This window comes from Rhipicephalus microplus, chromosome X (assembly GCF_043290135.1).
Source record: "Rhipicephalus microplus isolate Deutch F79 chromosome X, USDA_Rmic, whole genome shotgun sequence".
NCBI classification, from domain to species: domain Eukaryota; kingdom Metazoa; phylum Arthropoda; class Arachnida; order Ixodida; family Ixodidae; genus Rhipicephalus; species Rhipicephalus microplus.
This window is the reverse complement of record NC_134710.1, coordinates 166,765,415-166,787,971: the sequence shown is the minus strand read 5'-3', so window position 1 is coordinate 166,787,971 and position 22,557 is coordinate 166,765,415. Positions and strand designations below refer to the sequence as shown.

Here is a 22,557-nt window from a genome sequence, read left to right as displayed (position 1 = left end):
GAAGTGGTCAAACAGAGCGTCGGAGTGCTGAAGGGGAGCGTGGTCGGGAGCCACGTGTCATAGAGTTTCCTAAAATTACCTAGAAGGCACTCTGGCGGTGCGATCGTTCAGCGACCATGGGAATGACGGGTAGTACACGCATTTGCCTAGTCTTCGTACTTGCGGGCGGCGGATCGTACTTGCGGCTTCGTTTATTGCTGGTTACGGTTTCGTTTTAAAGAAAAGAACGAAACCTTTTAAACTTCATGACCTGGTTTGAAAAGGTAAGCTTTAAAAAATGAGGTGGTGAAGCACAACCACTGAACATTTGCTGAATTTTTGTTTCGTGAGAAAACAGCTCCAAGCCACACGAACACAAACGAAGCCAGAAGCAGGTCATAAGTACAAAGATTAGACAAATGTGTGTACTACCCATCATTCCCATGCTCACTGAAGTGCTGTGCGTTGCAGCTCCCGTAGACACTAGCGCCAGTGTTCCCTCTAGTGTATATTAGGAAACTCAATGCCGCGTGTATTGTTAGTTGTGTTGGAAATGTGCACAGGAGACGAGGATCGGTGGTTGAAAGGAGTGTCGGCATAACGGTAGTAACCTCGAGCACATGTGTCATCTCGTTCAAAAGTGGCATAACCAAAAGCGGCAGGACGTTCATCTTGCTGCCGACGTCGGCAGAACCGGGAAATCTGTCCTCGAATTCCACAGTAGTAGCGCATAGGCCGTGGGGCTCGCCAGGAAGAATGGTAGGTAGGGATTGGTGGATGGGCGACTAGAGGTGCGAGATGGTCGTGATCAGGCGCAGGTGCATTGAAGCAATCTGTGCGTACGAAGCGGATTGGGTGCAAGGTGGAGTATGGTGGGTGCTTTTAAATGCTGACATTTCTTCCCTAATAATGCCACGCAGATCACTAGAGAGGGGTTGAGCGAGAACGTTGTTAGGAGGAGGTACACTGTAGGCTTGTGATTCCTCACGAATTATGGCTCGAATGATAGATCGAAGCTCCATACTGTGTACTACCAGGTTCTCAGAGAAGTCGGGTCACAGGCGGATTGACTGCAAGGTATCAAGCCGCTGGCATACAGCGACGACGTCGGAAACCGTCGAAGGGTTGTGCGCGGCGAGGGCGTTGAAAGCGGTAGGTCCGATACCCGATACGGTAGGTACAATAATGGTTGGACCAGTGGGTGCTTCGGTTGGGCTTGCTCTTTCGCCATGCTGCTCTGCTGGCGTAAGCGACGTCACGAATGGACCTCCCGGAGCTGGCTTTCCATGGAGAGAGGTCGAAGAGATTGAGAAGCACCTTCCACCACTGATGTAGCACCTTCCACCAATGATGAAGAAGAACGATGTGAAGACTTATGATGGTTATTGACAGAGGAGGAAAATGAAGTACAATGAATTCTTAAAATATATAAAACGGACACACGCAGCTTCGGGTCACGATAAAAAACAAATGTCGACGTCGGCTTGCCGAACGATACCCTCCCATTTTGTTCTATCAGTTGCCGTTAGGAAACGAAAACATTCGCAACTTCAGTCCCTTTGCCGTGACGGTTCGCGATGCAGCATCGTTCAACCGTTTGGATTTGCAGCCGTACAGATTGCGAATATCCAGAGCACACCGCATATCCACGCAGTTCACGGACACAGAGAAAAACAGTCTACTCCATTCGCCAAGCAGCTTTCCAGCACGCCACGAAAACGTTGGTCAGGCTTGACAATCAATGTCCGTCGAGCGACGACAGCAAATGTAGGCACGTCTGTGCAGCGAAACACAGTGGTATAAACCGAGTGACGTCAGAGCCCACGGCTGAAGCAGTGATCAAGCCTAAAATCACCTTGGTGCCATTCATTGAGCTCATCAAGATTTCGCACTGGTTGGCTACACGGTGTTATTGCCACTTGCGCAATGGGAAACACACAAAATGAAGCGAAATCAGTTGATCGCGCACAATAATCATGAGAAGGAAGAGTGAACGGATGGGTGGCTCTATGACAAATCACTACAGAAAACAGTTCGCATCTCATATTGCGCGTGTATGAACCAATTGAGACTATGTCTTTCATAGACGCCACAGCAATCACTGTTTCTGCGTCACGAAGTGCAAAAAATGATGAGAAACGTCAGGATAATAAAATTCGGCAGACCCCACGTATCTGGGAATCGACGTTATGTGAAGCATGCGAAGAGAAGGTGGCCATGTTACAATTTTTCTATGGAGCGACACGTCATGAAATGACACCAAATATATGCACAAATATTTAACGTAAAGACATATGCTGAATAGTTGCAGATGTTTATATAACCAGTTGTTTGCACGTTCGCAAGGATTCCAACTGAAGAATGCGTATTAGCAACACCATAAAGCTGACATGAAGCGCTTATGCTCGCGAGGACGCTTGATCTGGACACTGCAACACAAATCAACTTCAGCGCAAGGCAACTAAGCACAATTGACGTTAATCTGACGTGACGGCTGTATCGAAGTAGTACATATGTAATGTTTATAAAATTGGGTAGGCAGCACTGCAACCACTATTGAAGTTTCACGAAGATTAGCGTCTATTTGAAAACTAGTTCCGAGACCTGGCGTAGCTCTGTGGTAAAATGGTTCATTGTCACGCAGAATGCTTGGGTTTCATTCCTGGTGGGAACCTGGCGTTTATTCTTTGAATTTGTCGGGTCTACGTTAGCGATGTCAGATATTTCTTAAAGGGACACCGAAACACTTAAAAAAACGAGATTATGGTGTCATGATACATAATTTAAGTTTGCTCGCTCATAGCGCCGTTGTTTAATCAAACTTCGCAAAAAAACCTCCGTAGACATGTCGTAAAAGGTCGCGGATACCGAATTCGCAATATATTTGTGAATTCAAAAGCTCTTCAGCGTCCCTCTAACGATTGCGCGTTAAAATAGTTCATGTGTGTTCCTGTCGTTCCTGGGTAGATACTAAGTGTCAATTCCCGCTGGCACATACTCGCAAACCAGTGGCACATACCCGCCCATGGGCATGTGCCACTGCCTGGCGGGAAGTGTTTGACAACGTACGCGATGGTATTGTGACATTACTAATGTTTTGACCAGCGCGTCATATTCGTCGAACAATCTTACCCTCTCATGGAAATTTTGGTTCACACCAGGTTAAGGCGGTGACCACGAGAGCACACAAACGTAAGCGGCTAGACAGATAGATAGATTCGCTCATGGTAGCGAAAGTTCGCTAAAAAATGCGTCGCATATATTAATACCCTCGTTTGTTGTAATTTGAAAGGCTGGAAGGGGCTCTTTCAAGCAAATAGGTGCTGAGAAATACCACAAGATGGCGGAAAGATAAAGACAGTAAAAAAATTACCCAGTGATAAACACCGAAATTCAGTGAGTAGCGCCAGGACCACACGTTCCGCCTTTGCTGGCTAGCCATCTATAAGGAAAGCTTGAGTGGTGTTTTTTTTATGAGGTTGGCAGTGCGAATCTTGATAAGTTTGGTCCACAGACAAATAATTGTGTGACATACTTTAAAGCTAATACAAAAATGACCACGAAAATTTCACGTGGGGGCATATTTTTGTTCGTGTTTCTTAATCCAAGATGTTCAGGCACATCTTCGAGTCTCTCGAGGTTACATACCGGGCACAATGCGAGGAGAAAACGATGGTTCCGATCACGGTCCACGACCGTCTCATCGTCCCGATGCTCCCCAAGAACATGCGACCGACGCACCACGTCGGGCGCCTCAACAAAAGAACGAGTGTCTTGCAATGAATGTACGGCAACAACGACGAGGTTGTGTACGTGGATGCAGCGTGATACTCAGAGAGTAGGGCGTGATCACGTGACCACTGTTGTGAATCGCATGGACAAATGCACAGCGAGCGCCATGGTGCGTACAGAACACCCAGAGGCGGCCGAAGGGGCGACGATTGCTCTTACACTGGTCGTGGCATTCGAAAGCTGCAGTCCATGGCTTCGCGCACGGCCACATCTCGTGGCGGGTGGCCTGGATACTTCATTCTAGTTGTGGTGGCAAGGGCAGCGGCGAACTTCGTGGAGCAATGGCCTCGACGTCGTCATCTCGGCATTTCACAATGGAAAATGCGTTAATCTTCGTCCTGTTGACCCCGGCTCACACCAGCGTCCCGCTCACTGGCAACCAGGCGACTCGAGGTCTCACTCACCGATCCACGGTCGATCGGTGGCTATCTCCGCCTACGAAAGCGGAGCATTGACAACATTATTATTGCCGTAGCACAGTCTCGGCTAGTCTCGGCTATATATATATATATATATATATATATATATATATATATATATATATATATATATATATATATATATATATATATATATATATATATATATATATATATATATATATAACCTGCTGCGTCTAGCTACAAAGCGACGACAACGAAGATCGCGGATTTGCTCGAGAGGCGCAGCACAGGCGAATGAAGAAGATTACTATTTTAGCTGCCTTCTTTTGAGAGCGTCTCTACGAGTTCCACTGTCCGTGTTTCTAAATACACGCTCTCTATTTTATAACCCACGACACTGGTGCAAATGCTGGGTACTATCACCTCATGATCAGCACCGCTGTGAGAAGAAGCCCTGAGTCCAGCCCTACGAGCCAGCCACGCATGGAGACGCCTGTGCACCGCTAAAGCCATCGCCTTCAAGGTCTTAAAACAGCATTTGGCCTTTTAGAAAAAGCAGCACTTCCGACAGCCACCCCAACTCAAAAAATGGCATTTTCAAGGAGTCCTGCACAGGTGACGGTCCAGAATATGTGCATTCCTGAACCATTTCATGGCCGTCCGAACGAATATGCGCAAGACGGCTTGAGCAGTTTGAAGGGGTAGCTAAATCGAAGTACTTGAGTCTCAATGAAATGCTCTTCCACGAATACTTCGCCCTTGAAGACAGCGTGAAGACGTGGTTTAAAAACAGCGAGGCAAAATTGACGACATGGGAGGAGTTTTGTCGTAGGTTTTTTGACACCTTTAGTTACGCGGAACGATGCGAAAACGCTCAACGCCTTCTCGAAGGACGCACCTAACAGCTGGATGAAAGCGTCACCATGTTTGCTGAGGATATGGTGCGTCTGTGCCACTGTGCGGACCCCAACATGCCCGAGGCTCAAAAGCTAAGCCATCTCATAAGGGGCGTCAAAGAGCAGCTGTTTGTTGGCTTTGTGCGCAATCCGCCAACAGTGGACGAGTTCATTAGGGAGGCCACCGCAATAGAGCGTGCGCTTCAGCAACGATACCGACAGTCAGATCGCCCGGCCACCGGCACAGCTCCAGGCGCCGCCGCACTTACCACAAACGACGAGTTTTCTCTACGCCACTTGATTCGACAGATCGTGCGTGAGGAGATTGCGAAGGAGAACGCAAAGTACACACTGCAGGCACAGGCGTCCCCGCAGCAAGAATCCATGGTAGCCTCCAACGCTGAAGTCGTTCGCCGTGAACTTCGAGAAGCGTTTGCCTCTCCTCAGCAATATTCTGCTCCGGCGTACCATCCAAACTCGTATACCCACGCAGACGCTGTGCGTCGTTCATTGGCTCCAGAAGTATCCTACTAGCCAAACGGATACAGCTATGCAGACGCTGTTCGTCGACCCACGCTCATGCCAGCGTCGAAGTACCTCGAACCGTATCCTGTGGCAGCCTGGGCTCAGCAGAATCCTGTCAGGCGACCCTATATGCGGAAGACCGACACATGGTGCACTGCGGATTGCCGATCACTCTGCTACAACTGTGGAGAGCCAGGGCACATTTACCATTTTTGCCCAGATCGCCGAGCTGAATACCGCGGGAGTGCACCTGCCGCTAAGCGCCGACAGTACGACGAAAGCCGTGCTCCCATCGACGATGACCAGGCTGGCTGGTGGGAAGGCTCTGCTACCTTACGGACGCGCTCACCATCCCCGGCTCGTTTTGGTTCACCAAGCCGCCGTAGCTTTTCTGACGCCATCATAGGTTTGTCTCCCAGCCCATGGTGGGGAAACTGAAAGCAGCGACTTTTGGGGAGGGGGGGGGGGGTAGCAAGCCGTTAAATTGCCGAAAAACACCCACTGCTGCCAAAACACGTGAGAGACGACGATAATGACTCCGCCGAGAAAACTGTGACTGCCGACCTCACTGTGACGATTGATGACGTTGTAGTGACGGCCTTAGTCGACATGGGTGCCGACTTTTTTATGATGAGTGAACGATTGGCAGACGAACTCAAGAAATTCAGGATGGAATGCACGGGCCCTTATATCCGAAACGTTGGAGGCCAGATAATGACACCAACTGGAAAATGTACAGCAAGACTCACGATTGATAATGTGGCTTTTGCAGCCACATTTCTGATCCTAGCGGAGTGCTGCAAACCTATGACACTGGGAATGCACTTCTTAAAAAAGTATGGTGCTGTGGTCAACATGCGCGATGGTGTGATTACATTTGCCGCTGACAAGCCTGTGACCCATGATCCAGACCAAGAACCCAGTGTGTTACGTGTGGGTGACGACGACGTCTGCGTCACCACTGTCATGTAGCCTTGTTTCCATGTGTTGCGGCATGCACTGTAATGAAGATGCTATAGCCGAACGCATCACTGCCCTTCTTTTTCGCCAAGTCATTGCCATCGCTCGCAGCACCATCAGCTTAGTGGATGGGCGCGCAGAGGTGCTTGTGACCAACTTCAAGAATGAGCGCTGGCACATCAGAAAAAGCACGGCTATGGCGTACCTTGTGGAGCTCGACTAATCTCATGACTGTCTTCTTATGCAAGGGGAAGCCACAGACCAATCACCTCCACATACACCACCAGTTAATATCGGTCCGAGTCTAACACCGACTGAAATATGCCGTCTTATGGAGCTGCTCTACCAGTTCAAGGACTGCTTCTCATCGACATCACGAGTGGGTCAAACGCCTCTGACTAAACATCGCATCATTATGGAAGACACAGCAAAACCGATACGACAGAACCCATATCACGTCGCTCAGAAAGAACGTGAGGTAATCCAGCAGCGAGTCAAGGAGATGCTAGAGGATGAAGTAATCCAGGCATCAAAAAGTCCTTGGGCATCGCCAGTGGTACTCATGAAAAAGAAAGATGGCAGCTTGCGTTTCTGCATCAATTATCGTAAGCTGAACCACGTTACGAAAAAAAAAAACACGTTTACCCGTTACCACGAATCGACGACTCTTTGGACAGGCTACGCATGCGCGCTACTTCTCATCCATGGACTTTAATAGTGGATACTGGCAAATAGAAGTAGACGAGCGCGACCGAGAAAAGGCCACTTTCGTGACTCCAGACGGGCTTTATGAATTCAAAATCCTCCCTTTCGGTCTATGCTCAGCCCCAGCCACGTTTCCGAAACTAATGAATACGATCCTGTACGGCCAGAAATAGAAAACATGCTTTGGGTACCTCGACGACGTGATTGTTTTTTCGGTCACGTTTGAAGAACGTCTAAAAGGGCTACTGTCAGTCCTTCAAGCCATGCGGTCCACTGGACTCACACTAAAACCGGAAAGATGCCCCTTCGGCTTCGAAGAACTCCAGTTCCTGGGACACGTAGTCAGTCGCGAAGGCCGTCGCAAAGTTCGCAAGGCCTGTTGATAAGAAAGCGGTCAGGCGTTTTCTGGGTCTCTACGCCTCCTACCGGTGATTTATAGCAGACTTTGCACACATCGCCTCTCCACTCACGCGCCGTACAAGGGAAGACGTTGCGTTTGTATGGGGTGAAGAGCAAGAAGCTTTGTTCAACGAGCAGCGACAGCGTCTACAAACTCCCCCCGTCCTCGCTCACTTCGACAAGGATGCACCAACAGCCATCCATACAGACGCCAGCAATACGGGCCTAGATGCTGTTCTTGTCCAATGCCAAGATGGTGTGGAGAGAGTAGTTGCCTATGCTAGCAAAACGTTGACACGCGCCGAGTCCAACTACTCAACAACGGAGAAGGAGTGTTTGGCTGTCGTTTGGGCAGTTTCGAAGTTCCGCCTGTACTTATATGGCCGCGCTTTCGAAGTCATAAGCAACTAATCTTTGTTGGTTGACCAACATGAAAGAGCCATCTGGACGTTTAGCACGATGAAGCTTACGGCTCCAAGTGTACGACATGGCCGTAGTTTAGAAGTCCGGAAGGCAACACTTAGACGCCGACTGTTTATCAAGGTCACCGATTGAATCACCAGCTACAGAGGATGATGAATTCACAGGTCTTTTCAGGACTTGTTGATGCGGCTTTCATTTCTCGGCAACAACAAGATGATCGGGAGCTCAGCTCGCTCATAGAATTCTTGAACGAACCAGCCGCCAATGCACGAAGAGTGTTTTCGAAGAACCTATTGTCATTCTGTTTACGGGACGGAATTCTGTACAAAAAGAATTTCTCATCAACTGGTAGAAGCTATCTGCTGGTCGATCCTGAAGCTCTCTGCAGCGAAATTTTACAATTCTGCCATGACGAAGCCACTGCGGGCCACCTCGGTTTCACAAGAACACTGACACGCGTCAAAGAAAAATATTACTGGCCAATATTTGCAGCAGAAATGAAACATTACATCTGAACATGCACTGACTGGCAGCGGCGCAAGGTACCACCTGTCAAAGCCGCTAGGCTATTACATCCTGTGCCCGTGTCAGAAACCCTGTTTTCTCAAATCGGAGTGGATCTGCTGGGCCCATTCCCAACATCGAACAGCGGCAACAAATGGGTTATAGTGGTGACAGACTACCTCACCCGATACACGGAAACCAAGGCAATTGCGAGTGGCACTCCAGCTGAAGCGGCCCAGTTCTTCATTGAGAACATTGTCCTGAGACATGGTGCTCCAGCTGTCGTCATAATAGGCAAGGTACCGCGTTTACAGCCGAGCTTTTGCGCGCTGCGCTTACGCTCAGTGGCACAGCGCATAGAAAGACGACAGCTTACCACCCACAAACAAATGGGCTTACAGAACGACATAACAAGACAATCGCTGACATGCTTTGCATGTACGTCGACGTGAAACACAATAATTGGGACCGAATATTGCCGTACATCACATTCGCATATAATACGGCGCGCCAGAAAACAACAAAAATGACGCCGTTCGCACTAATTCATGGCAGAGAAGTTACTACAATGCTTGACACCATGCTGCCTTATGATTGCATGATTCAGAAACAGACGCCGCAGACTTCACTGAGCACGCCGAGGAAGCAAGGCAGCTTGCCCACGTCAGAATAATCAACCAGCAGCAACTTGACGCGCAACGGTACAACCTTCGCCACGGATTGGTTTCTTATCAACCAGGAGATAGAGTCTGGGATTGGTTTCCTGTATGACGGCGAGGCCTCTCGGAGAAACTCCTACGCCGATACTTTGGACCCTACAAGGTTTTGCGCCGTCTTAGCGACGTGACCTACGAAGTCGTGCCCGACGCCTCCTCCGGTTCGAAACGTCGCCAGCATCTGCCTGAGACGTTGCACCTGGTCCGTATGAAACATTACAACTCTGAGTGATGTAAACACCTGCTAACCGCATATCTACCTGGTGAGCATCAGGACGACGCTCACTCTGGCGGGAAAGTAATGCCACGTGCGTAGCTGCGACTAGCTGCAAAATAGCGACGACAACGAAGATCGCGGATTTGCTCGAGAGGCGCAGCGCAGGTGAGTGAAGAAGCCGACGATCTTAGCGGCCTTCTTTTGAAAGCGTCTAGCGTCTCTACGAGTTCCACTGTCCATGTTTCTACATGAACCCTGTGTATTTTATAACCCGCGAGCGGCAATATATATATATATATATATATATATATATATATATATATATATATATATATATATATATATATATATATATACTGGCAGACTTGGTGTGTTTAGGTTGTATAAGAGGGACAATTAATCAGCTGCCCGCTCATAATAAGTTCACGTGCTACGTGACGCCAAACATGCGCATAAGAGTGTTTTCACACTCGTTGTTTGGCTTATAGATGGCGCTGACTGTCGCTCCTACTTCTAAATTCACAGATAAACCCAAAAAAAGTGGATGGAGGGAGTGCCGCTGTAATAGCTCAGTGGTTAGAGCATCGAACGCGTAATTCGAAGGTCGTAGGTTCGATTCCTGCTTACAGTTGGTAATTTTTTCATCCACTTTTCTTTCTTCTTATTTACATTCCATTAATGTTAATAACTTCCCCTGTACATTCCTTGGCATTACTGTCTGTTATATCTCATTATTATTGTGTTAAAAACACGGAAAAACGAGCCCTTAGGTATACACTTCTTTCCCTTATTTCATTGAACGAGGGTCTCGTACTGGCAGACTTGGTGTGTTTAGGTTGTATAAGAGGGACAATTAATCAGCTGCCCGCTCATAATAAGTTCACGTGCTACGTGACGCCAAACATGCGCATAAGAGTGTTTTCACACTCGTTGTTTGGCTTATAGATGGCGCTGACTGTCGCTCCTACTTCTAAATTCACAGATAAACCCAAAAAAAGTGGATGGAGGGAGTGCCGCTGTAATAGCTCAGTGGTTAGAGCATCGAACGCGTAATTCGAAGGTCGTAGGTTCGATTCCTGCTTACAGTTGGTAATTTTTTCATCCACTTTTCTTTCTTCTTATTTACATTCCATTAATGTTAATAACTTCCCCTGTACATTCCTTGGCATTACTGTCTGTTATATCTCATTATTATTGTGTTAAAAACACGGAAAAACGAGCCCTTAGGTATACACTTCTTTCCCTTATATATATATATATATATATATATATATATATATATATATATATATATATATATATATATATATATATATATATTTCTATATATACCGGGAACGATGCACTAGCCTCGCGATAAAACGGTGTCAAAAGTGTACCTGCAGCAGCCGTGTTCTCTTAAACCAGCGTTTTATAGAGTCACGTGAGATCGGATCATAATGAGTTGACTGCCAGCCTCACTTTGTATAACATTGTTATTTGTCGATATGGCCGTGCCGCAGGCAACTTCGTCACTTAGCAAGCGCATGTTTACTACAATTAATATTGCTCCTAAAAATGCTAGCTTTGTTCGCAAAACATTCGAAATTGTTGCCATCGCATTCATTGCTTCGTGCTTTTGGCAAAACTGTGATTTTTAACACAAAAAACAGCAACTGGAATGGTCATTGGGTGATCGCTTGACCACATTGAACCACATCACACAACATTACAGACTGAATTGACACATATACCCATCCCCACGAAACAAATCAAACAAAAGAGAGGCGATAACTTGGCGGTTGTTACAAAAAAAATACGTACTCCAGCCCGACGATCCTACGCCTACTGGGAATGGGCCACACTGCCGCACATGCTTTCGGAGTGTGCTAGGAAAATTAATGTCGCCACCACAGCTCGCTTCGTGACGCATATTAGGCAGAGACAAACTACGAGGAGAATTATTGCTGCCACCTACGCGCCATCGACGGGGCCGGCCGCTGCTGCGGCTGTGGTCACTGCTGCGGGTCGCCCGCGTCAGCTTCGCTGCCGCTGGGAGGCGGTACTGACCACCGACGAGCTCCGGGTCGTCCGGCAAGTAGTAGACGCCGCCAGGGTCCAAGAGCTTCCCGTCACCTAAGGCACCATCATCATCATCGACGGAGGGTGGGATAGGACAACGGTTAATCCCCTCTTCTCGCCGCCTCGCCCGAAGGAAAGTTTAATGAAGTTTATTCATTCGTTCGTTTGTCTTCTTAAAAAAGAAAGTGTTAGACAATGCTTGCGTATTCCATAAATGACCGCTGCGCTGTGGTTCTTGTAGGCATGTGCACGTTATGAGTTACGTCCTGTGCGCAAACTTCCGTATGTTTCTTTGTACATTAATTGAACACCTCGCCAACAGCGCACTGCAGATCATAGTAAGGATAGCGAGGTTTGCTATCGTGGCTGGGCAAATATGAAAACAACTACCAGCACGAGTTTATTCTATGATTTGTTCGCATTACAAAGAACGAGTGTTTGTCTGTTGCAAAGTATACAGGACAAAAGCAAGTGCAAAAGACAGAGAAAACAAACAACAATATTGTAAGAACGTCTGGGACTACCTAAGTAAATATCACAACGTTGAGTGTAAGCGCTCACAATACAGTTATCCATAGTACAACATACCTCGCTATTGTTGACAAAAATAGCACTTTTCTTTTAATTTCAACATTCAGTGGCAGTACGAGATCGTGTTCGGTCTACAGGAACGCGGATTTTGTGTTAGAAATTGAAACAGTTCTCTTTGGAGTTGAAATGGCAACGAGGGAGAAAGAAAACGCAACGCAACGATGGAATAACTCTTCAACAAGAACAACACAAAACAACAACGACTATGGCCACAAAACCGAAAGGCTGATACTCGCGGAAACACAGGCAGTGCGCCACTGGAACCACTACGAAGGACTAAAAAAGAACCGTAATAGAATCATGACATTATCCCGGCTGTAGTCAGTCTAAGAAAAAGAAAAACCATGCCAACGGCGTATACAAGAACATTCCAATTTAACCACAGGAAGCGGGGCGATCGCTCTTGGCGAAAAGTTTCTGCAGCTTTAGAAAGTTTGGACGTCCAAGCGCAATCCATCGACCAGACGTCGTCGACACCTGATGCCGCTCGAGTGACGCTAAAATATTTATTTCGTTTCCGCTTGTTTTTCTGTTTTCACAAGTGCTGCCCGAAAGTTCAGTGTCGGAAACAGCTAAATGCCTTTGAAAATTCCTGAAGCGGAAGATATTGTAGTTATTTTAGTTTTCTGGAAAACACGTGTGTGGGTGTATGTTATGTGTCGATATTTCATATTGTGTATATATCAAGCAGTTTTTTTTTCTGCTTCACTTTTTTATTGTCCTGACGAAAATTTTCACTTAAGTTCTCATGATTATTTTACCGAATTCACTACGAAATGCTTAACTTATGGGGAGGCTTTGATGTGAGGTGTTCGGTTAACCCGCGCTGGCTGCAGATGCTATTGGTGGTTAGACGCAGAGGGGCTCTGATCCCATTTTGCCGTATTCCATGAAATGGAAAGTAAATGTGAATGTCAGTCAAATACCAAGTGCAAAAAATAAAAATACTGAAACAATGACCACGCGTATTATAGCCAGATTGTCAATTATTAATGAAACCGCGGTCGTTATTTGTTTGCTTTTTTCTTTTGCGGCCTGCTTTATGTTCGTGTATGCAATCATCTCAATGTCGCCATGTTGTTCCTTCGTCCTATTTAGGAGGTCGTGCACCCTAAAACAAGACGCTAGAAGGCTAGGAACACGCTGCTAATGCCAATGCAATTATTTCTTTCATCTAGCCAAATATAAATACATTATACAAATGATAAGTATTGTGAAGCACCTACTGCTGAGAAACCAAACAAGCCAAAACGTACACAACTGCGCACTCAGAAACTCAGCAATGAAGGTCTTCCGCTTTCATGTAGCGGGCAGGTTTTGAATTGGGATAGCCTCTACAGAGCGGAATATGGTGCAGGAATGTAAAACAATATGGGCTTTTAGGTTTTACATATTGAAATAGCTAGGGAGAATCGAGAAAACAAGGCCAGCCAAACTGTATAGGCCACAGTGTCTGCCCAGGCTCAAAACGTCTAAAAGAAAAAAATAGCAATAGAGATGATGATAGTTATCTACAACTGAGAACGATGAAGTAAAATAAATGCGCTTCCACTAATTTCCCCCCTCTCCAAAGCGGCCAGGTTAGCCACAACTCAAAGATAATTCGAGCGAGTCATGGAAGGCTTCATACGTGAGGCGTGAGTAATTTCTGTGCCGCGACAATAGTGACCAGTGGCGGACTGAAGCAGGGTGACGACATAGTTCACTGGGAAAGTTTGTCGTAGAACAGTGTGTGGGCCAACGTACCAGTGAATGAATGAATAAACTCTATTTAAAGTCCGTCAGTATTACCGGGCGAGGTGGGGGAAGAGGGGATTAACCTCTGTCCTTTCCCACTCTCCGTCGATTACAATGGTGGTGCCTCAGGTGACCGCTCGAAGTCCTTGCACCTGGGCGGCATCTTCAGCTTGCCGGATGGCACAAGGCTGGTCGGCCAGCTCGTCGCTGGTGAGTGCCGCCTGAAGAAATGTTTCTTAGAGCCCTGACGCGTCTATTCATGGTCCATAGTAGTACTTTATCTGCGGGATGAAAGGTCCCATCGTTCTGTTAGCTATCGCAGCGACCTTTTCGTTCCTCTTGAATAGCTTCCTTGTTTTTTCGAACAATTTAGCAGCATGATTCTACTCTTCTGGTATAGAAGTACTGCATGGAGCTCGAGTAAAGAAGAATGCCGTGCCGAAAACGGATGAGGCATATCGTTCATACATCAGGAAGAAAAGGCTGTAGACTGTAAATGGTTGTATCGCGGTATTGTATACGAAGATGACAAATGGTGAAATGTGTCCCAAGTTTTGTGATTTGGACGCAAGTACATGTCAGAGAGTGTTTGGTGTTTTACGCGTTGTTCTGATGATCTAACGGTGACCGGAACACGTAACGTCCAGGGACCATACAAGTCAATTCCGACAAGTTTAAAAGGTGTGGTTGGAGGTTGGACAGGGAAGAGGCTGAAAGAAACCAGCTGGTGGGGATGTGCATCGCTTACGGTGCGTACACGATGCACACAAGCTCACGTGTTTGGCTACCATTGTGCACAAGCCAAATGAGAAAGAATAGAATATGACACGTTTGTAAGTCTTGCAGAAGTCTATAGCTGTGTTCCAATTATAGACAGCATCGTAGACAGCCTACGCTGACAACGTAGAAGACAGAGATTAAGTCTATTGTTGTACGAGAAATTGAACGCGCCCAGATAACGTGTACGTGACGTGACGCCACTAACGCCACCAGGCGTCGAGAAGAGAAAGGTAAGATAAACAAACGTAACCGTTATTTTTCTAGCTTATTTTGTGTTCAAATCTATGCAAAAAGTTTACGTCACTCAGATTGACCACATCAAAAAGCGTCTGTTTTTGTGCAGATGACCCTTCGGCGAAATCCGAGGTCATCGAGCGTTTCGCTAAGCCGCCATCTTGTTTGGACTGCAAATTAGCCTTAATCGTTTTTGTGCACATGCCATCTTCTCAAAGCTGTCTATTTTGCCAGGTACGTGAGAATGGGAAGAGGACTTAGGATGGCCGCAGTGCACTTGGCTGTCTATTTAGCCGTCTTCAGTGAGTATATTGAAACACGGCCCTATATGACCAGTAGCAATTTCATCGTGAAATCTATTTAAACTTGAAGAAAAAGCAACGGGAAAGAACTGGCACCTACTTGTTACCCGTGGGATGGTAAATATAGCGCTGACGCCTACCGTCCTCGATGCTAAATGGTTGAAGCTAGCATCGCAAGCCGCTGATGGGTGGTTTCCTGATGCCGTGAAGGTGATCTAGGAAAGTTCGACATTAGATGTTTGCGCGCTAAGTGGACGAAAATCGGAGTGCGAAGAAAGTTGCAGTTGGTCCAATTATGTGGTATGTAGGTGTCATAAGGCAGGCGGGAAGTCGGAGCCCTTTGGAGGTGATGCGGATGATATATGGTCAAAAGAGACCAAAAGTGGGCATCGGGAAAGCACATTGGCATAATGATACATTTGCTATACTCATACGTGATGGTATGCAGTCGTACTCCTGCAAGTGCAGTACTCGGCGCCCTAGGCGTCCTATAACATATTCCTTATCGATGACAGCCAACACAGTACGTGGATGGTCGGTGAAACTAGTGAAGTGCCAGCCGTAGAGGTTCGGGCGGAATCTCTGTGTCGACGAGACAATAGCCAGACACTTCCGCTCCGTGATCGTGTAGTTCCGCTGAGCTGTCGACAGAGTCCGGCTATTGTATGCCACAATCTGCACTTTACAGGCGGCATCACATTGCCGAAGTATTGCTCCCAATACCCTGTGCGCTTGCGTCAGTGTGGAGTTTATAGTGGGCGCTCTCTCGTCAAATTGGCGAAGCACTGGTCCGGAAGTAGGGTGTTTTTTAAGGGCTTCAAATGCGAACTTGCAGCTGCTGAAACCAGCAAAAGAAGCACCAGTGACTAATACCTTATTTTGGGGAGCCGCTATAGTGACGAAGTTCCACATAAAGCGATCAAAGAAGGATGCCAGGCCAGGAAAGCTGCGCATAGCTTTTTATATGTATGGCTGAAAAAACTAATACAGCGGCTATCTTGTCAATATATGGCTGAGCTGCATCTTTCAAAATTACATAACCAAAGACTTGTATATTTTTGCTGGCGAACGTGCACTTTTTTGTATTTATCTAAAGGCCAGCATTGAATTGCACTGGTGTGCCTCGTCTAATCGTTGAAAGTGTTGGGTAAAGGTATATAAAAACACAATATTAGCATAATTGATTGATATGGGGGCTTAATGTCCCGACACAATGATAGCATCTAAGTAACAAGTGCGGAAATTCATTATAGGCCACGAACAGTATCAATCATGCGTTCAAATGTGGCCGGAGCATTGCATGGGCCAAATGACATTACGTTAAATTTCTAGTGCACATCCGACGTAGCAAAGGTGCTTTTTTTGTCAGCCGCGTTCATGAGTATTTGGCAACATCCCGGTCTCAGGTGAAGGTTGGAAAAAATAGTTCGCCCCTTGAAGTGTGCACAAAGTGCCATCAATTCGAGGCATAGAATATGCATTCTTGCGCATGATCTTACTTAGCGCTTGGTAATCACCGTAAAATAGAACAGAGCCATCTTTGTTATTTTTTTTTCACTGAGATGATTGGAGAAGCCCAGGAACTGGAAGAAGGCCCTATTATATTGCGTGATTGCATATCATTTACTTGTTATTCCATGACATTCCTTTCCATTAGGTGACCGGTAACATGGGCAATCGTAGGGAACTGTGGGATACGACGGCTTCCGGTTCGACGCACCCGTTGGGTGCGTCGAACCGGAAGCACGTGCACATTTTCGTACCGTTATGTTGAAAAGAGCCCCTCTCCGTGCTATGTAAGTGCTTTAGAAGTTAGTTTTTTTGTTTCTGCTAATTCTGACAGTAACGATGACAAGCTACGAAAGCCATGAACGGTAAGGAAACATTTTTATCGCACTAAAATGATCTACAATGCTTTTATGCTGCTCGGGGGTGCTGTCACTATGGCTAGGAGATCAGTCGATACAGAAAACAGTTTTCATTGTATGATACGTTACTGCAGATAAAAAAATCTCCATTTTAAAGATCTCGGGGGATGGGGATGACTGTAGCAGTGTGCTAAGAAATCATTTCGGGATCGCTGCTTCGGCCGACATCGTCGGTCGATCGGCATGAAGCGCAGCGCTTACTGAGCGCGTTGAGATATCTTTTTTTGTTTCTAGCCTTCAGTGCGCTATAAGATGCATTTCTTAGTCAAAACCAGATGCTTATTTGAACACTGATCTTGATCAAGCTGCGCGGCACGGCGGCACATAAACAATACAGTCAGACACAGATGGCGCCGAATAATCGAAACCTTGCGCTTGTTCCACGCACTTCTTCCTTTGGGTGCCGTACTGGCACACAGTTTGATCAAGATAAACGCAAATGGACTTGTCTAGCGCTTCGTGTAAACTCACTCTTGAGTGAAGCTTTCGCTTGTTTTTGTGTGTGATATACTATATGGGTGCGATTGCCGGTGCTCATCTCGTGTGACAGGTAGATTTTGTCCGCGCGTTCCCATATTATCTTTGCTATAGGCGCACCTGCGTGACAATTTATTTCTCAATATAATATTTGCAGCAAACTTATGTGAAGCTTTTTTTAGTGGGAAATGTACACGTACCTGGAATAATATGATTTTCGCACACTCTGGCTTTAGCATTTCGTACTCGAAGGCTACCTGTCGCTGTGGCTCACTACACAGCCATGGCCCACCTCATTTTTCCTTCTTTGTTCCATGGGAATTGATATTTGCCTTTCACGCTCGAGTTGAAGCAGACAACTGCCTAACAATCGACCATTGTCTGTCAGGATGAAGATGAACGGGCAACCGCGCGTGCGAATTCTGAATAATCTGAGGCTTGCGGTAAAGCGGTTCGCCGTCGTCTACACTTGTCGAACCGAAAGCCGGTAGCAGACGGTGCATCCCACAATCCCTCGCTCTTTTACTGGTCACCTATTGTGAGACACGATATGACCGATGACCGACACCATAAGCGACGCTTTCAAAGCTATGTGCAGCAATAGAAGTCCGAGTGAGTGTCGTGAGTCAATCAAAGCAGGCCTTATGTTGCGCTATAAAAGCGCCAATGGCGCTGCGTATACTGTGCAGACGTTAGGTCAGAACCAACTACTGCTCGGAAAAGGAAAGAACTTGAACCTGAAGCTAATACTGACGATTAAGACGGACAAAGTGCTGCAACGAAGGTCATTGGAAAGGCGTCTATTGCCGCCACATCATCCCTTTGGGCAACAGCATGGATTCTGCAGTTGTGTTGCAAACGGGCAGAAAAGCGTGGTCATGGGACAACTGTAAGAGACAGGAGGTGACTGAAATTCCACGCCAAGTGAAGCCAGGAGCAGGGGCATCTAGTGCGTCACTATTGACTACTTGGCTAGATGCGACAGCTATCACGTGTTTATGACCAGGATGCAGGACACAGTCTTCAGCGACAGCCAAGTTGATGATCGTCGATGGTGGAGCTGACATAGATGCACCCGATGTATCCATGATGTGAATGGCACCTTCTTTACATGATACGACAGCGGAGGCAGAATGTAGGAAGTTTCAACCCAGGATAAGTTTCATGAACGCACGTGCATAGCGAGTCATGTCAATGTGTAACCTATACCGTCGATGAAAACGCCAGCCGTACACTGTCCATCTGGTTGCATGAGTACGTTATTTGCGCCACGCAACACAAGTCCTACATAAGGAGGTCTGACTTTGCGGAGCCGCCAGCACAAGTGAATACGCAGAAAAGAAGTAGCGACACCGGTATCAACAAGCGCTTGCACGAGCACCTTCCCTGACAACAAGTTGGAGAGGTGAACAGAAGATATCAGGGGCGAAGCTCCTTATGGCGTGACTTGTGCGTCTCCCGTTGTCGTAGTGCGTAACCTGTGGCACATACCCGAATACCAGTGGCACATACCCGCCCTCGAGCACATATCCTCATGTCCACATGTTACGAAAAACGTAGCACGGCGTCGTTATCACGCTCTCGGTGTTGACAAAGCGCTGACAGCAGAAATGTGGTACACATTCTCGTTTAGTCCTTAGATTATCCGCTGAATGGCGGTACTTGTATATGATGGATATACGATAAAAATAAGCGAGATGGTGGTACTTATAGTGTTCACTAGATGGATGAATGGACGCACGGACGGAAGCATGGACGGACTGATAGGCGCTTCTCCCCACTCATCATCAATCAGTTCGTTGATATGCTGTGAATGTTTTTGATGATTGGCAGGACGCAGTTTCCCCTCCAAGATCTGCAATCCTTAGTCTTCCGATTGTTAGTGAAGAGGGCGAGAGACGGGGCGAAGCGACGATGCAGAGCGGTGGTAAGGCGAAAGATAGTATCGTCTAGAAGAACGGTATATATAGTTCTGATGTTGACGCGGGGACGCTTAAGAGATGAAGACCGGTTCTGCGTGGACGGATAGGAGTCTGGGCTATAATGATCGGGTGTTCAGAACCGGTCTCGCTCGAACTCAGCATAGCCTCGTCGTTCATCCTGGTGGCGGAGATGGTGGTGAGGATATATGTGGCCTCGGATACCGCAATGAAAACAGACGAGGTGGGATGGAAGAAACTGGCGATACGAGAGTGCATCAGATACTCTACCACGCACAGAAACCAAATTGCCACAGGCAATGTGAGTAGGTCCAGATGTTACGGCAACAGACGGAATTGCAGAAATGTCACAGCAATATCTGCGTATGTGAGCGTCAGACAAGCTGTTTGAACAGCCGATGCTCTCAGTGTCTTCATGGACGTCATATCAGCGTATGTGGTCATCGGTCGGTAAAGTGACCGGCGCTCTGGATCTGGTAATGCCCATCAACTCATGCTTCACAAGTTTACGCAGGGCAGAAAGTGGGGATGGAGTGAAGACGGCAGTGGACCGCTGCTGCTCCTGCTTTCGAAGTTCTTGGCGGATGGTGGTGTGAATAGTAGCTATTGAATCAGCGGGAGGCATAAGTCGAGGATCACTCTCTTATCTAAGGTGGAGGAACTGCAACCGGTCAAGGCGCTGCCATGTCGAAGTGATGTCTTCAACCGTTGTTAGATTGTTAAGCGCCAAAGCATTGAATGCCATCATGCCTATTCCTCTGAGCATGTCATAAAAGTGCTTGGCTCCTGTCATATCGTTGGTCGCGTGACGACAGAGGGCCAAAACATCCTCGATTTATGAAGCGTATGACCTGTGTTCAAATCGAACATGCACAACTAGCTTCTATTTAGCGGTTTCGAAACGACCTGAAAATTTGTCGCAGCTTGGTGGAAAAAGTTGACTCATCGGCAAAGTCAGTTTTGTGATTGAAATACCACGTTTATGCCACAGCGGTGAGCTAGAAGCGAGTTAGCTGAATTTATCGGCTTCGGTCTACCGATTGAATGAACTCACATGGTTGTAAATGATGAGCCAGTCTGTCGCGTAGTCACAGCGGAGACCCGCAAACAGCTTTGAGGGCTTGTCACAGTGGACGAAAGGAGGGCAGCTGCTAACATCAGTGCTGTAGCGTCAGGGCTAGCTGTTCATTCCAATAGCTGCATAGCTGCAGAAGTGGCCGGGCGCAAGCGGTGACCGAAACTTAACTAGCCTGTTATGAAGTGACACCCTTACACATGTACGTTGTTATGTCTTGATGTCTTTCCTGTTTATACATGCATGAACCATGGGATGCACTTTTTGGACAGCTCTTTTGTGTGGTCGCATGGGTTTCTGATCCCTTTTGGCAAAGACTACGACCCCGATTTCGGTTGGTATGCACACCTGCTATTAATAAACTTCGCTGTTTTCGTTAAGTCAACGAACAGAACTTTCCGCTCTCGGCATGCACTCGGATTTGAACTCAGTTACTCAGCATGCGTTTAAACGAGTTAAATAATTTACAGGCTTTTGTGGCTGATTCCCAATGCAGCAAAAAAGACATGTGGTTAAAAAACTTCGTTCATTATGTCATAACTACAGTAACAATATTTTACTGACTGAAGCTTTGAAGCGCCGGAAACTTGGATCACTCTCGAAGCGTTATCGAATTAAATCACTGAAGCTTATGCCCCTCGTTTTTAACTCTGTGGCCTCCGTAACTGCTGTCATATCAAGATAAATTGCACTCATTATAGTTTTCCCGCTTTTAATGTAGTAGTCTTTTAGCACACATCAACTCGTCCGTATACAGCTTGCTTCTCCTTTTCTTAGCACTAAACACTCTTCGTCTCATTATGGACACCTTAAAAGAGGTAGGTATTCGATACATCCTGTAAAACGGCAAAATCCACCCCCTACCCCCCCCCCCCCCAAAAAAAAAACTTGAAAGGACGGCATAAGATGTACCGGTTATTTTAAAACCTAGTTATATCGAATCACACAAAATTTAAGAGCACTCATTTTATGAGAAATGCATCTTACGCTTTAATTTTAACGTGGCAAGGAAACTGCCGTTATTGTACTGATTTCGAAATGTCAATGTGCAGTGCATTCAACTGAGACTTATCAAAAAAGCGAAAGCTGTTATGAGATCACCCTTCGGGTCACGCGCGGTGCCATAGTTTTCCGCCGCCCCCGCCGTTGCCACCGGTGTTCGTAACCACTATCGCGAACTAAAAAAAAAAAAAAAACCTATAGGACCCAGTGGGGCTCGAACCCTGATCTGCTGCGTGCGGGTCCAGAGCACTAAGCTGCAGCGGTGCTTCATAGCAAACCGGGCATGTGCCTGGTTAACCTCCCTGCCTTCCCTCTTGCTGTTTATCTCCCCCCCCCCCCCGGAATTGTTTGCCAACTTCCTTAGGCAGAGTTGATGTCGAGAAAGGAAGCGTGTTAAGATGAGTAATAAGGAGTTTTAGAAAAGCAAAAGAACAACGAGGCGTCACACAATGCGAATAGCGTAACGACTGGGCCGTCCAATGCTCCAACCTATTGCAAACGCTTGTTTTTAATCACCTATTAAATGTGGCGCATACCCTTTACAAGCATAATTCCTCATCGTCGTCAGCCACTGCTTGAACAATTGGCATAAAATTCATTGCAAGTGTTTAGCGGGTACAACGCTTCTCAAAGTAATGACAAAAAATAACAAAGCGGATGCTGGTCTACCACCCAGAAATTATTAATATTAATGTCATAGTGGGTATCCAGCAAGTATGCTTGCAGCAGTTACCCAATGAGTGTTCACAAAAGGCTCTGAAAGGCCGCTCTTCCAGCTTTAGCTGTGACTGTGCTGCGCCTTCCACGGAGGCCTGGCGGTTTTCTTTTTACATTAAAATGAAAGTAAATGAAGGGGTGGTCCGATTATTTGGTAACGCCTACCACTTTACGCTTGTTTAGTAGGTTTTGTTTTACAATGATGTATCTCTTA

The 22,557-nt window shown here is 46.8% G+C and overlaps 1 protein-coding gene and 2 non-coding genes across 8 annotated transcripts in view; 2 read left to right on the top strand and 1 right to left on the bottom strand.

Annotated features, from left to right (window-relative positions):
• Positions 1 to 22,557, bottom strand: part of LOC119176937 (cell adhesion molecule Dscam1) — a 640,641-nt gene that overhangs the window by 313,752 nt on the left and 304,332 nt on the right. The gene's annotated exons all lie outside the window — the stretch shown is intronic.
• TRNAT-CGU (transfer RNA threonine (anticodon CGU)) lies at positions 10,058 to 10,130 on the top strand. Its single transcript has one exon. It is a non-coding gene; the product is annotated as a tRNA-Thr (tRNA).
• Positions 10,515 to 10,587, top strand: TRNAT-CGU (transfer RNA threonine (anticodon CGU)). The gene has a single exon. It is a non-coding gene; the product is annotated as a tRNA-Thr (tRNA).